The sequence below is a fragment of the Equus asinus genome, chromosome 23, assembly GCF_041296235.1.
Source record: "Equus asinus isolate D_3611 breed Donkey chromosome 23, EquAss-T2T_v2, whole genome shotgun sequence".
In the NCBI taxonomy this organism is placed as follows: Eukaryota; Metazoa; Chordata; class Mammalia; order Perissodactyla; family Equidae; genus Equus; species Equus asinus.
In genome coordinates, this window is record NC_091812.1 from 64,714,405 (window position 1) to 64,731,588 (window position 17,184).

A 17,184-nucleotide genomic window follows, 5' to 3' on the forward strand; every position below is an offset into this window, starting at 1 on the left:
AGGCTTCCCAGATCTCAACTCCTCGGCTCTCTGACGCCAGAATCCACCATCCATCATGAAGGCAAGATGGCCAAGGATGCCCACCTGCAATCCTCCTGTCTTACCATTCCCCTCTCCCTGCCGGCAGCCTCTTAAGGCCAAATGCAGGCTGGTGGGAAAACTCTGGCCAGCAAGGCTATAGCCTCTCTCCCTTACCTGAAACTCCAAATAAAAATCCCTACCTGTTTCTTAATGGGGAGCTAGCAAATTTTTGTGGCACTAGCTATTGCTTTCTCCCTTTGCCAGGCAAAGTAAAGCCCTTCCTTTCCACTCAAGACTCTGTTCTCATTATTTGGATTGGCATCAGGTTCAGAGACCGAACTTTTGGTTACCTTTACTCAACTTAGGCTCATTTACAAGTAGCTCCTAATTATTCCAATAAAAAACAAAAACTGAGAACTTCTAGTGGTGCTTGCAGCCACGAGTTTTTTCCTAATATTTCTTACATTTTGCATTCTAACCCAGGTAGAGTTTCATCACTGTCAATTATGTTTTTGTATTCAAAACTTTTGAAAAAAAAAAGTCCCTTAATTTCTCTGGTAAGCTACATTTCTCGTAAGAAGGAACTTCTCGGTTTTTCCCTAAGGTCCCACAAAGTTCTAGATTCACAGCTCCACTTATATTTGCAGAACAATTCTACATTATGATGTTAATAACAAGGCTTCCATCCTTTTACCATGCAAATGTTTTGCCTTTTAGAGGAGTAAATACTTCCTTTCTGCCCACTTGAATAATCTGAATAACAAAGATGCAAAGAGGCAGGATGGTGAGGACGGGCTGCTTTTGTGTGTTCAGCTGAAGATGCTCACAAAGAAGTTTTCAGAACAAAATGATAACCCGTCCTAAGTGGTTGAGCAGCCGTCACAGTGGAAGGAGGGCCAGCGGAATCACAGGTTCCCTTGAAGCAAAATTCCATTTTGGTGTTCGGCAGCAAGTTGAAACTTGGGAATTCTGGACTTCAACTCTCAAGGTTTTCTTTTCTTCTTTTCAAGGCTTAGTCAAAAAAGAGGCTGCACCACCCAGACATAAGCATGTACGCACATGTAGGGAAACCAGAAGCTGTGCACACCGGTGAAAATAATCACTTTACTTCCAAATTTAAACAAAGGGGCCCCTTCACAGTCTAAATTATCTGCCAGGTGCCTCTCCATAGGCAGGGCTGGAGAGGCACCTTGGGAACTCTGTTCTGTGAGGAGGCAGTCTGCAGCCTCTCAGTTATGCAAAGATAAGGTGTGTGAGTTTTCTATTGCTGCTGCAATAAATTCCCACAAACTTAGTGACTTAAAAGAGAACAGATTTATTGCCTTACAGTTCAGAACTTGGACAAGATCTTACTACATTAAAAACCAGGTGTGGGCAGGACCAATTCCTTTCTAGAATCTCTAGGGTGAGAATGTGTTTCTTTCCTTCCCCAGCTTCCAGAGGCTGCCTGCATCCCTTGGCCCCTTTCCTGCATCTTCAGAGTCAGCGATGGCTGATGGAATCCTTCTCATATCGCATCACTCTGACTCTGAACTCTTCTGCTTCCTTCTTCCACCTTAAGGACAATAGTGATGAGATTAATCTTACCTGGGTAACCCAGGATCCTCTCCCTATCATAAGTTCAACTGATTAGCAAACTTAGCAATCCTCTGCCATTTAACATAACACTGAAGCCTGGTACCTGAGGGTTACTGTAAATAGTCAATAAGATTACATTTTGACCTTGTTCCCAGCACAGACACAGATGAAAAGAAGTTAATCTTGTCAATTTGCTCTATTCTTGTTGACCTGGGGGGTGACTCAAGGGTCACAAGGATTTATAAGTTTGTTTTACAGAAGAAAAGAATATTTTCAAGGAAGTTACATCACCAGATAACCAGCTCCCAGCTGCCATTGATGCCCAGAAGTCAGATTGCCCAGGAGCTTATCTGGAGTTAAAGAAACATGGATTACCCCTTTGTTTCTCCAAAACTCTTCCTACCAAGCCTCTTAGCTCTAAAAAACCCCCTGCTCTCTTCTCTTATTAAGGTGGATTTGAGAGAACATATCCTTCTACCTTCTCATTTTGGCCAATTCGAATAAAACTTTCTCCACCTGCAAGCATCGATGTCTCAGTGATTGGCTTACTGTACATTGGACACACAAATTTGAGATTAAGAGGTGCGATATCAACATATTCAGACTCCAGGGAATAAGACATGCCCATCTTTGAGGGGGGCCATTATTCTGCCTACCACACAGTCTGCCTGCTGGCCCCTTTAGATGCACGTCAATCCTACATGCAAAGTATATTCACCCCATCTCAAGTTCCCCCACATTTTCAGACCATTACAGTATCAACTCAGTGTCTAAAATCTCATCTAAGCCTCATTAGCTCAAAAGTCCCCAATTTCATCATCTAAATCATCTAAATTAGGTATGGGTGAGACTCTGCTTATTGGTCATCCTGGGGGGGAAACTCCTCTCCTACTGTGGACTTGTGAAACTAAAGGAAAAAAAATTATCTGCTCCCAAAATATGGTGATGGGATAGCCATAGGATAGCAGTTATATACATGCTCATTCAAAAAGGGAGAAATGGAAGGAAACATGAGTAACTGTTCTTAAGCAATTTTGAAACCCAGCCTGGCAAACTCCATTCCATCTCAAGACCTGGGAAGAGTCATATGTAGTTCTCGGCTCTTCCTTCTGGGGTCACAGGTCCACCCTCTGGGCTTGTCCATCTGCCCTCTGAGTCATTCTTTCTTTGTCATGAAGAGTAGCACATGTTTGCAGCTGAACAAGTTTATTAGCATGTTTTCTGGTTGTAGAATTTTAAGAGTCCATCAACCCTTTATTTTGCTTTCTCTCTGTACTTTTGGGTCCAAGATGGCTGTGTTTCTACTGATATAAAATTCTCAAGAACCTCATGGGTCTCTCATGTATGCCTTGGTGATTCACTCTCTTAAACAGAGGCTCCTCCCCAGATAATTCCTAGGTAATCTCATCTCTATTTTTGGCTTCCACTGAGATGACTAAGGGGCTCTATCAGTCATACTCTCAATCTCTTCAAAAAGTCTTTTGTGTGATTAAATATTCTGACCTTTAGATCTTTCTTGGCTACCAGAAAAAGGATGTCCAGCCACACCTCTGACTTTTTCTCTAGCACTTTATAGTTATTTCCCAAGTTATTTCCCAAGAGTGAATCACTTAATTTAGCATGATTTGCAATTTTGAAAAGCTGAGAATTTCACAAGCCATCATGCTCTGGATCCTTTTTTTTTTTAACAGTTCTGCCCTCAATTTATTTCCTTCCTCTTATATTTTACTGTAAGTTGAAGAAACCAGGATGCATCTTCAACACGTTGCTTGGAAGTTTCAGCTAACTATCCAAGTTTATTGCTTACAAGTTTTGCTTTCCACATAACTACAGGACACATTTAGCTGACCTTTCTGACGCTATACAATAAGAACTCCTTTTCCTCCAGTTTCCAATAACATGTTCCTCATTTTCTTCTGAGCCCTCTCCAGCAGTCCTTTTAACATCTACATTTCTACTAAGAATCTATTTAAGGTGATTAAGTATTCTCCATGATGATATATGTTTTCTCTACCATACTTCTCACTTCCTTTTGTCTCCTCACCAGCAGAGTCATTAACATCTGTATTTCTACAAGTCTGTTCAAAGCAATCTAAGTTTTTTCTATCTTGTCCCTCAAAATTCTTCCAGTCTCTGCTCAGTGCCCAATTCCAAAGCTACTTCCACATTTTTAGGTATTTGTTACAGCAGCTCCCTATATCCAGGTACCAACATTTATATTAGTTTTTTTTAAAATTTTATTGCTGATGCAACAAATTATCACAAACTTGGTGGCTTAAAAGCACAAATTTATTTTCTTACCTTTGTGTAGGTCAGGAGTCTGACATGAGTCTCACAAGGCTGAAATCAAGGTATTGGCAGGGTAACACTCCTTTCTGAAGTCTCTACGGGGCAGAATCCATTTCCTCGCTTTCTTCAGCTTCTAGAGGCTACCTACATTCCTTGGCTCATGGCCCTTCCCTCCATCGTCAAACCCAGAAATAGCTGGATGAATCTTCCTCACATCAAATCACTCTGACACTGACCCTGCTGCCTCTCTCTTCCACTCTTTCACATATCTTAGTGACAGCTGATTAGCAAACTTAATTCTCCTTTGCCATGTAATGTAACATATTCACAGGCTCCAAGGGTTAGGATGTGGCCATCTTTGGGTGGCCACTATTCTGCCTACCACATCTTGTTACCAGATCCAAACACAGGTTCATTTACTTGCTGCACAGTAGGACCAATAAAGAAGAAAAACAGAAACACCAGGCTTGTGGCAAGGAAAGAGTTTTACTATTGAAAGGCAGCCAGATGAGGAGATGGGAGTTGGAACTCAGATCCACCTCCTCAAAGGGAAAAAGGTAGGGGTTTTTATCTGGGGTTTCAGTAGGGGAGGGAGAACACGTTGCTGGGGTTTTAGGTAGGGAGGGGGAGCACGTCGCCATGCTGGTTGGTACCTTCCCACCAGCCTGCGTTTGGCCTTGAAGACCGAATTTCTTTTCCCTTGACTGTCTGGACTTTTCTGGGTAGCTTTCCTCTTCAGCCTGCTTTTGGCCTTGTGAGGCTGAATCTTGATGTCTAGACTTTGACTTCCCGAGAAACACAGCTCACTCATATACTAAGGAGGGGCGGAAGACCTGGTTAGTTTTCAACAACAGTTGATTGAGCTGACCATGCACAGCTGCAGTTAGCAAAGCTCGTCTCAAAGGGCTTTGCTCTGGGGAAGACTTCTTAACTTGTTCATGCTTGGTTTCAATATAATACGTAACAAGCCCAACACTAACCCACACTCCTGGGAGACATGAAGTTTAAAACACCTCCTTGGGAGTGGAGTGAAATGCCCCACATGGAAATCTAAGAAGGAAAGAAGTTTCTGGAATGATATCAGCCACTGGACTCTGAGAGGCAGGCTACTGACCACTCTGTGTGAACTTTTAGTACCACCCAGCATGCAGTGCCATCAAGCTTCAGTAGAATGCCAAGCACACAAGTGGGACTGAGAATTATAACCCTGAAGTCTAAGCAGGGGACCCCTCAGGAATCTGGAACAAGGACCCCGAAGCATGAGCAAGTGCCATGGTCTCTGCAAGGAAAGTCACCTGCAGTGGCAGAAGCAGCAGTGCTGATGGCTGATTGGACTCTTAGTTCTCCCTCTAAACGTGGAACTTGAGGTAGGTCCCTCTCCTTTTTGAACTGAGTAGGTCCAAATCCAACCCAGCCTTGGGTTTTTTTGACTCGTAGGGAGAGCGCAGGAGAAAAGCCTGAAAGGGAGCTACTGAATTTCTTGCTAATAGCAACATAGGGGCCTTAAGAAAATAATTGCATAAATAAATGAGAAATGTTTATATTTGTATCCCAATCTGGTGAAGTGGGCCATGCCAATTATACACATTTACTTATTATTATTATTTTTTAAATTATTTTTGAGGGGGCCGGCCCGGTGGAGCGGTGGTTAAGTTCACACGTTCCTCCTCTCAGTGGCCCAGGGTTCGCTGGTTTGGATCCCGGGTGCGGACATGGCACCGCTTGGCACGCCATGCTGTGGTAGGCATCCCACATAGAAAGTAGAGGAAGATGGGCATGAAGTTAGCTGAGGGCCAGTCTTCCTCAGCAAAAAGAGGAGGACTGGCAGTAGTTAGCTCAGGGTTAATCTTCCTCAAAAAAAAAAAAATTATTTTTGAGGGGAGTAAGCTTGATTCTTTTTTTAAAGATTGGCACCTGAGCTTACATCTTTGCCAATCTTCTTCTTTTTTTCCTTTCTTCTTCTCCCCAAAGCCCCCCAGTACATAGTTGTATATTCTAGTTGTAGGTCCTTCTGGTTGTGCTATGTGGGACACCACCTTAGCATGGCCTGATGACAAGTGCTAGGTCCACACCCACGATCCAAACTGGTAAAACCCTGCGTCTCTGAAGCAGAGTGCTCAAACCTAACCACTCGGCCATGGGGCCAGTTTATTAGACCCATCTTTAAGGAATCTGTTACCCCACAAAGTGTGGCTTAGCTCGGTTTCCAAGAATTAGAGTTTATCTATTTACTGATAGCACTCTTTGGATATTACTGACCATTTTCTATGGAAAAAATCATCCTTGGTTTCCATGATCCTTCTCTACAATAACCTTTCTCCTAAAGCTGCTATTGCAACACTAAAAGTGAGGGTGATTCAAAATTCAGACCTCATCCTTCGCACGCTCTTCTTGGCAGAACTCATCACCCTTGTGACTTCTACTGGCACATTTACGATGTTGACTTCCGATATACCCTTCAGTCCTTACCTCTCTCCTGAGTATCACTTCACCCATGCTTGAAATTTCCATCTAGATATCCCATGACTTTTAAACACAAGAACTCTGAAAGACACAACTCCACAAAGAAAAGCTGAACTAGTAATCAAAAGAATCTAGTCCTGGTCAGAGCTCTAAGGTATGGCTCACTGGGGGACTTTGAGAGAGAAATTCATCGCTGGAGAATGAGGAGACTGGAGTAGATTTATGGATCTCAGATTTCTAGATAGAATCACCAGTGTTCTATGACAGACCATTGGGGCTGTTGGTGGAGAAAAGATAGTGGGCCTCAAAGGATAATGTTCCAATGCTGCCACAGCCACTTATACTAGAGCAACTCTGGGTTCATCACACACATTTATTTGACTTCCTTCTAAGATTTATGTGAACAAATGCAAGTGTTTTTGAAATGCAGTGTGTGTGTAATGCTCACGACTTTGAAATGCAAATTTTCTTGAAATGTTCTGCCTTTAAAATATGTACGTTCCTCTCAAGAGCACATATCTCTGACATCAAGACATGTATTTGAAATACAGTTTATAAATTGTAAAGTATTGAAATAATTTCTTTTTAAAGTTGCTTGTCTGTTAAGTACACCTATCTTGAAATACACCATTGTGTCTTTGAAATGCATCTGTCTCAGAAACACAAAATGCAATTTTTTGAAAGCCTGATTCTTAAAACTGCGTTTGTGTTTAAAATATTCCCTCTTGAAGTGCACAAATGTTAGAACTTTAAGCGACACTGATATGCAAGTATCTTTGAAAAGTGCATTTATTTTTGAAATACTCCTATGTAATAAAATCTTCCCCTTTTGTTTTAACTTCTAGCCCCAGACAACTCATGTTAGAACTGTTAAATGACTACTTGTGATCGCCTTGTCTTCCTTCACTCCTCCTTAATAAGTTCTATATACTTGAATCATGTTCATTCTCCTGGTCATCACATTCACGATCTGACTCCATTTTGAAAAAACTCATCAGTGATTTCCATACCTGTACCTACTGGGTAGAGTTCAAATTTCTTCACCAGGTGTTGAAATGTCTCTACATTTTGGCGTTTATCGATATCTTGAAACTTATTTTATCTGCCTGCATATATTTTATCTGGAGCTACAATTGGACCAATTACAAACCAATTATAATTACAATTGGCCCTAATGATTTTCTCCACTCCTTTCATGCCCTGACTTTCACAGAGTTTGCAGTTCTTGAGAACTATCACTACCCTACCACAAATATGTCCAGCTTAAGTTTCTCCTATGTTCTCAATAAAAGGGTAATGACTTCCCCCTCACATTCAGCTGTAACACACCACTTTTTGAGTTCTATTCCAACATTATTTTGCATCCACTTCAATGGATTTCAGTATTTCCTTAACCAGAGAGTAGATACATTCCACCTCTTAAGAATAAGCCATACAAAGTGGTATACTGATTTTCTTGACAGATCATTTATAATGTTTAGATAAGAAGCTTTGGAATCAAATTTGGTTCCTTATGACCTTTAGGTTGCAAATAAAAGAAACCAACTTTGACTACTTTAAATGAAAAAGAAAAGTTGATTATAAAAGCAGAAGGAATTGTTGAGACCTCTGAAAGCTCTGAGATTTTACCCTACTTGCAAGCTAACAAGTCAGATTGCCATAATTTCATGGATGCTAGCAGAAACTGTGAGACTCTGAATCAGAGACAAAAGATAGTTTATTACTTCCTCAATAGCAGTAGCCAGAGTATCAGCATTTGTGCCCATTCTCTGAGTTCCCAATCCACAGGGTGACATGAAGAGGTTCAGATGACACCTGGCCACATAGTGGGTTGCATTATAGGTGAGGAACTCTGAGCTTAGGAAGCTCAAATCTTTTATAACAGGCAATAAGCATGCATGCTCATTGCTCTGGAAGAGACATGATCTCTAATTCTAAGATGGTTTTGCTACACAAATATCCTTGAAAAGATAGTCTGGAACAAAGGGCAATTACTACCTCATCTGCAGAAAGGTGAGCGACACATGGAAGAGTGTCTCCCAGGAATATCCACCTTATTTCTATGCTATGTTGACTTTTGGAGAATTTTTCCATTAGTACTCTACTTCTTTAGCCACTCTGATTTATCTGATTGGTAGAGGCTGGAACCCAATCCACTCATTTTCTTTCTCATACAGCATTTAGTCAAGGCTACCATTAATAGGACTCTAAATAGGAGGATGATGTCAAACTGCAGTATTGACATCAACCATGCCCACAGGATCTCAGACTCAACCAACTGAATAAAACTTAGACAGCATCAGGGTCTATCCTAGACAGCTGGGTGGCTTTCCCCTAATTTCTGCATTGATCTTCTCATTGGCAGAAGGTCCCTTTACTTTCCTCCATTTATAATATAACGAGGTTAAATATTTCCTCTATATATTTTGAGAACCTCATCAGACAGTGTTTTAATTTTTGCTTCAAACTACTAAACATAATTTAGAAAATTCAAGAGGGGAAGGAGAGGCTATTGCATTCAACTATATTTTTACTTTTTCTGTTGTCTTTCTTTCCTTCCTGATGTTCCAAGTTTCCTAATTCTATCATTTCCTTTATCTTTAAAGAACTTCTTTTATCCATTTTTAAAGTGTAGGTCTAGTGGAGATAAATCTTCTCAGTCTTTCGTCATCTGAGAATGTCTTGATTTCCCCTTCATTTTGGAAGATATTTTGCTGGATATAGAATCGTGGGTTGACAGTTCTTTTCTTTCAACACTTGAAAAATGTGTGACACTTCCTTCAGACCTCTTTGTTTTCTGCTTTCATTGGAATTGTTTTACCCTATAGGTCAGGTGGTTTCAAAATTTCTTCTTTTTCTTTAGTTTCAAAAGTTTAATTGTGATGGGTCTTGGTGTGAATTTCTTTAGGTTTATCATGTTTGGGATTTGAGCAGTTTCTCGAATCTGTAGGTTTGTGTCTTTTTGTCAAACTGGGAAAATTTTAAGCCACTATTTCTTTGAATACTTTTACAGCCCCACCCTTTCTCTCCTCTCCTTCTAGAACTCCAATGACATTATTGTTAGACCTTTGAAAAATGTTACACACGTCTCTGAGGCTCTGGTTTTTGTTTTTTGTGTTTTACATTTTCAGTTTATTTTCTTTCTTTTGTCCTCTCCATTCTGCTGTTGAGTCCATCCATTGAGTTTTTTATTTAGATTACTGCATTTTTCAGTTCTAAAATATCTACTTCATTCATCTTTATATCCTTTATCTCTTTCAAGGCTTTCCATCTTTTTTTTTCCATTTATTTCAAGAACAGTCATAATTGCCTGTTGAAACATTTTTATGAGGTCTGCCTTAAAATCCTTGTCAGAGAATTCTATCATTTGTATCGTCTTAGTATTGGTGTCTGTTGATTATCTTTTCTCATTCAAGTTGAGATATTCCTGGTTCTTGGTAGGATGAATGATTTCTTAGTTAAATCATGAACATTTAGGGCACTATGGTACAAGATTCTGAATCTTATTTACGTCTTCTCTATCGGCTGGTCTTCTCCAACCCTGTACCAGCAGTAGAAGAGGGACACTGCCTTGTTCAGCCAGATGGAAGCAAAAGTCCAAGCTCTCTGTTGATACCTGATGGGCATGGGGTGCTTCATTGCTGTGGACAGAGGTGGGAATTAGGTCTCTGATGATGTCACTCTGCCCGAGGGGACTTGGTCACTTTGTTGCTGCTGCAGATGGATCCTCCACTGACTGCAGAGAGAGGTGCCTCCTTACCGCTGGGTAGGGGCAGAAGTCTAGGCTCTGCACGTGGCCTCCTCTGACAGCAGTCTGGTGGGAAGGGTGGGCATAAGAGAGACTTTTCCTTACAGCGGGTGAGAGTGGACATCTAGGCTTCTCAGTAGACTTTGCTGATAACTTTGGGCGTGGGAGAGCATGTTTGTCTGTGGTGCTTGGCTAGAGTAGAGTGGTTATTTTCTGAGAGTTTTCTGTATTGCTAAGCTTCCCCTTTTCTGGACATTTAGCTAGAAATGGCAAACTTTTTGGTGGGATTTTGTTTGCACTGTTATTATTTCTGACTGCTGGCTTCTTTGGCATTAATCTGAGACAAGTGAGGCCAAAGAGAAAACCTGTGGAACTCACTGTTGGGTTGTTCCTTGGGTCCTGATGTCCCTAGCCAGCCTCTATCTTTTAAGGGTGTTTGCTATACAAGCGTTTTTGGAAGAGTAGTTCAAAACAAGGGGTAGTCACTGCCTTGCTCACAAGATAAGCATAAATGTGAGAGAACCAGAGAGAACTGTCTCCCAATACTTATTTAGATAAAGAACTAAAACCAAAAAGGTGTGAAGAAAATGCTTATAGAGAAAATGTCTTAAACATTTGACAGTGTGAACAAAATCCAGAAGGTAGGGAGGAAGAATATCATCTAAGTAGCAATGCATTATTTTACTCATCTGTTAACAGACAGTACATTGGAAGAAGATTAAGTATCTTATTCAGTATTCTAAAAGTAAGCACTAAAGCTAAAAATGATTGTATTTATAACGGAATTGCAAAGTAAAAGAGAGAAGAAAATGTATAGTTGTGCTAATTTTTTCATCTTTCCTAGAGAGTCAGTAGCTTCAAATCTCACTAAATTCACAGAAGTTTATGTATATTATATAAAGTTGTAAAGATAATTAATAGGAAAAAGAATAAACGGGGCTATAAACCTTTAAATTCACAGAAGCCACACACACCACACTATTTATAGGTGTACACACCCAAACATATCCACCTGCATCACAACAAAAGGAGACAAATACACATCAAAAACAAAGATGCAGTTACAGTATAAAGTAAAATAAGGGAGGGAACTAAGGTCATATCAAAATAATATAATTGGAGTAAACCATAATTAAAGAAAATATCTCTGGGTTTAAAAATAAAAGCCCTACTATTTCTTTTATAGGAAAAAAAAAAAAAGAAACAGGGGTATATGATACTGTTGACCATTAAGAAAGTCAAAAACAGCACTCCAGAGAAATGCTAAAATAAGAGAAACAGAGAAAAATAAAAGGATGAAGAAGAAGAGGAGGAAGAAAGAAAAGGAGAAGAAGACCTGAGATCTTAATAATCTTATTTGATAAGTTTGAATTCAAGTAAAACATTGTTAAAGTAGATAAAAAGTAATGTTTCAGAGTGAGAGACTTTTAGGGTCCCGGTGTTATAAATCATTATGCACCAAACAATATGGCATCAAAATAAATAAAGCAAAAATATCAGGACATACAAGGAGAAACCTTTTTAAACATAATATTAACAAGTGGGATCAAGTCTTCATTATCAGTTGACCAGTGACATACTAAAGTAAGGAAAGGCAACGGCAATACAAATAATGCAACTAACAAGGGAGATGAAAAATAAATACGTTTAACTCTACACTTCATAAAAGAGAATGCACTTTATTTTCAAATGTCTATGGACATTTTATACAATTTTTTCTATTTTTGGACAAAGAAACACCTTAATAAGTTGTAAAAAAACCCCCACAAACCATAATCTCTGACCACAATCCAGTAAACTAGAATTAATAATAACAGAAGCAAAATAACTATAATTACATGGAGATTTAAAACGTGTCAAATAATTGTGGTCTCAGAGAAGAAACAGAAACCTAAATCATAGAACATTTAGAAGACAATGATGACAAAATTCTACATATTAAAAATTCTGAGCTAAAAGTTAAGAAAAATAATGAAAATAAATAAATAACTTCTAATTTAGGAAGTAAGAAAAGGGAAAAAATCCCCTAAAGAAGGAAATACTAAAAAAATTAAAAATAGAAAATTAATAATATAGAAACTAGAAGAATGGAATGATAATTAATTCTAAGACTTGGCTCTATGGGGGAAAAAGCAAAGCCAGTGACTAATATACCCAAAAGAAAAGATGTGGGGTGATAAAAATCTCAAAATTTGAAATTAAAGAGAGAAGAGAAAAAAATCATCCTAGATACAAATAATGTGAAAATTCAGGAGACAGAATTTTTAAATTAAACTTTTTATTTCAAAATAATTGTATATTCACATGCAATTGTAAGAAATGATACAGAGAGATCTTGAGTACCCTTTACCTGGTTTCCTCAATGGTGACATCTTGCCAAACTATAGTACAATATAGTACAACCAGGATGTTGACATCAGTAGAGTCAAATACAGAATATTTGCATCAACGCAAGCATTCTTTGTGTTGAACTTTCATAGCCACATCCACTCCTCTCTTGTTCCCAGTCCCTCCTTAACACCTGGCAACCACTAACCTGTGCTCTATTTCTGTAATTTTGTCATTTCAAGAATATTTAACGGAAACATATATAACTGTTAAAACTTTGGGGATTGGCTTTTTTTTTTAAGACTTCAATTTTCCAGGCTGTTTTAGGTTCACAGCAAAATTGAGCAGAAGGTAGAGAGCTTTCTCATAGACAGCGTGCCCCGATACATGCACTGCCTCCTCCATTGCCATCATCCCTCACAGAGTGCCTGGTTTGTTACAATGGAGAAACCTACACTGAATACGCTGTATTCACCTGACGTCCATGGTTTATCTTTGTGTTCACTGTGGGTGTTGTACATTCCACGACCTTGAACAAATGTCTGCCATGTATCCATCATCACAGTGTCATGCAGAGGGTTCTCACCGGCCTATTACTCCTTTGTGCTCCACCTGTTCTCCCCTCCCACCTCCCCCCAAGCCCTGGCAACCACTGAACTTTCTACTGTCTCCAGAGTTTTGTCTTTTCCAGAATACCAGGTAGTTGGAATTGCTGCAGTGAACATGGGGGAAAGAACACATCTTTTAGAGTTAACATTTTTTACTTCTTCACGTAAATACCCAGAAATAGTATTCCTAGATCATATGGAAGTTCTATTTTTAATTTTCTGAGGAACCGCTATACTATTTTACATAGCGGCTGCACCAGTTTACATTCTCATGAGCAAGAGTGCACTAGGGTCCCCTTTACTCCACATCCTCGCCAACACTTGTTATTTCTAGTCTTCTTGATAATAGCCATTCTAACAGGTGTGAAGTGATGTCTCACTGTGGTTTTGACATTCATTTCCCTGATGGTTAGTGATGTTGAGCATCTTTTCATGCACCTATTGGCCACTCGTACATCTTCTTTGGAAAAATGTCTATTCAGATCCTCTGCCCATCTTTTAATCTGCTTTTTTGTTGCTCTTTTTTTTGTTTTTGTTTTTTCTTGCTATTGAGTTGTATGAGTTCTTTATACATTTGGGATACTAACCCCTTATCAGACATATGATTTGCAAATATTTTCTCCCATCCAGTAGGTTGCCTTTTCATTTTGTTGATGTCTTCCTTTGTTGTGTAGAGCTTTTTAGTTAATGTAGTCTCATTTGTTTATTTTTACTTTTCTTGCCTTTGCTTTTGGTGTCAAATCCAAAAAAATCGTCATCAAGATTGATGTCATGGAACTTACCGCCTACGTCTTCTTCCATGAGTTTTGTGGTTTCAGGTCTTACATTGAGGCCTTTACTCCGTTTTGTGTAGATTTTTGTGTGTGGTGTAAGATAGTGGTACAGTTTCATTCTTTTGAATGTGGCTGTCCAGTTTTCCAAACACCATTTATTGAAGAGACTGTCCTTTCCCCACTGTATATTCTAGGCTCCTTTCTCATAAATTAATTGCACAGATATGCATGGGTTTATTTCTGGGCTCTCTATTCTGTTCCATTGATCTGTGTGTTTGTTTTTATGCCAATACCATACTGTTTTGATTACTATAGCTTTGTAATATCTTTTGAAATCAGGTAGTGAGATGCTTCCAGCTTTGTTTTTCTTTCTCAGGTATGTGTTTTAGTTTTTCATTCTAATTGCTCATTGCTGGTATAGGGGAAAGCAATACACTTTTGTACCTTGCATCCTGCAACCTTGCTATAATTACTTACTAGTTCCAGGAGTTTTTCTGTTGATTTTTTCAGCTTTTTGACATAGATGTCCGTATCATCTGTGAACAAAGTCAGTTTTATTTCTTCCTTCCAATCAACATACCTTTTATTTCCTTTTTTTGCCTTACTGCGTTAACTAGGATGCTCAGTACAGTGTTGAAAAGTGTTTGTGAGAGAGAATGTCCTTGCCTTGTACCTGATCTTACTGGGAAATCTTTAGGTTTCTCACCATTGAGTATGATGTTAGCTGTAGGTTTTTTGTAGATGTTCTTATTGAGAAAGTTTCCTGAAGTTTTTTACATTAAGGAATCTTTTCAAACCTAATTAAGTAGATAAGTATTATAGAAGCAAGGAAGTAGAATCGAAAACATTGAGGAGGCTGGGAGTAAGGACTCTAATTCCAGTTGTTGGGAAAGGAGGGCACCAAGGCACTCTCCTGACAGCATCTGTTCTCTAAGTGGACAGCAACCCCAAGAATGAATGGTACCAGGGGGACAGCAAGATTGAATATTAAGGAGTTACTTATTTAAGGCTCCTTGGGATCAAGATCAGCTTTCCTACACAATGCTCTGAATATATTTATATATTCTAACATTCTAGAATATATATATATATATATTTATATATTCTAACATTCTAGAATATATATATATATATATATATATTCTAACATTCTAGAGATTGTGACCAGGAATCTCAGCTATTGTGATGGTGTTCAGACATACAATGTGTTAAATTTAGCATCAGCTTTGAAAAGAGGTCTAGAAATCAAGGGCTATCTTCATGACTGTGCTGAGAAGGTCAACCCAAATTCCCAGCTTCATGGTGCTTGACTTCAGTGCCTATATCAGTTGCTGAAACCAATGTGCAAGAGCTTTCCGTGTACCTGGAGACACAGGTTGAGTCCAGCACATGACTAGGCTGTGCTACCAGAGTTTATTCCTACATTGGTGAGGCCTCCAGTCCAACTCGCCAATATGTACCTGAGCAATAGCCCTCACATGTTCATATACTTTACATAATGTACTAACATTATAATAAAGGATGCTCATCAAGCTGTTTCTAAGTGATCATACATTCAGAATTCCAGTATAGGATTCCACAGAAAGGGTGCTTTGAAAACCACAAGCAATTAAATAATTGGAATTTGTGGTATTACTGGAATCACCTTTCCCACCTTTGCCCTGGGAGAAGAATGGAGGGTCTCCCTGCCCTTCTCTCCTCGGTTACAGTGAGTTTGGGAAATGGTGGGCTGTGCTGGGGGCACGTGGGGAAGGTGGAGAGGCAGGCTCTGCCTCTGGGAGACCAGCCGCCCTTCCCCGAGATCTTTCCTCTCGATGCAGCTGTTCCTGCCACTGACAGCTCTGCCCTGTACCAGAGTGGGATAGAAAGGACAAGATAGGATCTCAGCAGCTACTACAGGAGGAAAGGAGGGGGAAGGGAGAGGGCACCACAGTGAATGCAATCTGGAGGAAGAATTCCTATAACTCGTGGGGTCAGCCATCTGTGTTATCACACTTCGTCATTTTCTGTTGGTTTCCCTTTTCTTGCCACTGAAAGCATGCCCACCAAAATAGAGTGAAAAGGAGAAATATGGAAGATAGGGAGGACACCGACATACCAGGTATTCCTGGAAAAACAGAACCAAAAAGACCAGCTGATAAAAAGCTACAATGAAAAACACTTCTCTGAAACAAGTCATCTAAATCCATGCATTTAAAGGGCACAACACGTCCTGGGCAAGGTGGACATAGAATGGTTGACCAGGAACATGAACTGTTAATAGTAGGAGGCTTTTAAATATAAGGAAAGAGTCTGAGGATCCGATTAGCACCCAGGCCTCCTCCTCCCACAAAAACGCAATCACCTGATGGAGGGCCTGGGGCTGCTGCAGACTTTGCACCCAGTAACATTCAGTGGAGGAAACAGACGCATTTCTACTGGACACAAACACAGGTTCTTTACCTGCCACACAAGAAGGGCCAAATAAAACTGGAATGTCATGCTTATGGCAAGGAAAGGGTTTTTATTTCTGGTGACATCAGCCGGGAGATGAGAGTGAGCTCTCAAATTCCTCTTGTTTCCCCAAAAGATGGGAGGTGAGGGGTTTTAAAGGTTAGGAGGAATGCGGCTGCTTGTAGGGAGGGGAGCCTGTGGCCTTGCTGGTCGGTGCTTTCCCATCAGCCCGCGTTTGGCCTTGTGAGGCTGCTTTCAGAGAGGAGAATGGTGAGATAAGGGAATCTGCCATGGATGTACCTGGTTGTCTGCCTCCGTGATGGGTGGTGGATTCTGGTGCCAGGAAGCTGAGGAGCTGGGGTCTGGGAAGCGTCAGCTTCTTGCTCCTCTCTGGATGTGTTTCCCTGTAAGGAACCTCAAGAACCAGTAATTAGCTCATACTTCAGGGTGAGTCCAGCCTGAGGCCCCCTGCGCTTTTAACAATTTGTAACTTCTAGGGGCCGGCCCAGTGGTGCAGTGGTTAAGTGTGCACGTTCCGCTTCTTGGTGGCCTGGGGTTCAACGGTTTGGATCCCGGCTGCGGACATGGCCCCACTTGGCAAGCCATGCTGTGGTAGGCATCCCACATATAAAGTAGAGGAAGATGGGCACAGATGTTAGCTCAGGGCCAGTCTTTCTCAGCAAAAAAGAAAAGGACTGGCAGTAGTTAGCTCAGGGCTAATCTTCCTCAAAAAAAAACACAAAACCAAACAAATAAAACAAAAAAGCAATTTGTAACTTCTATTTGCCTTGTGAAGTTTAGGGATGCAAAGGTTTGAAAAAACCAATATTTACATATGAATGTAACTTAGAGAAGCAGGGAAGGAGAACCAGTGCTTTTGGTTTTAACCCCGTACATGCTGGGTTTACGGTAGGGAATCTGTATCCGGGCCAGCAGCAACATG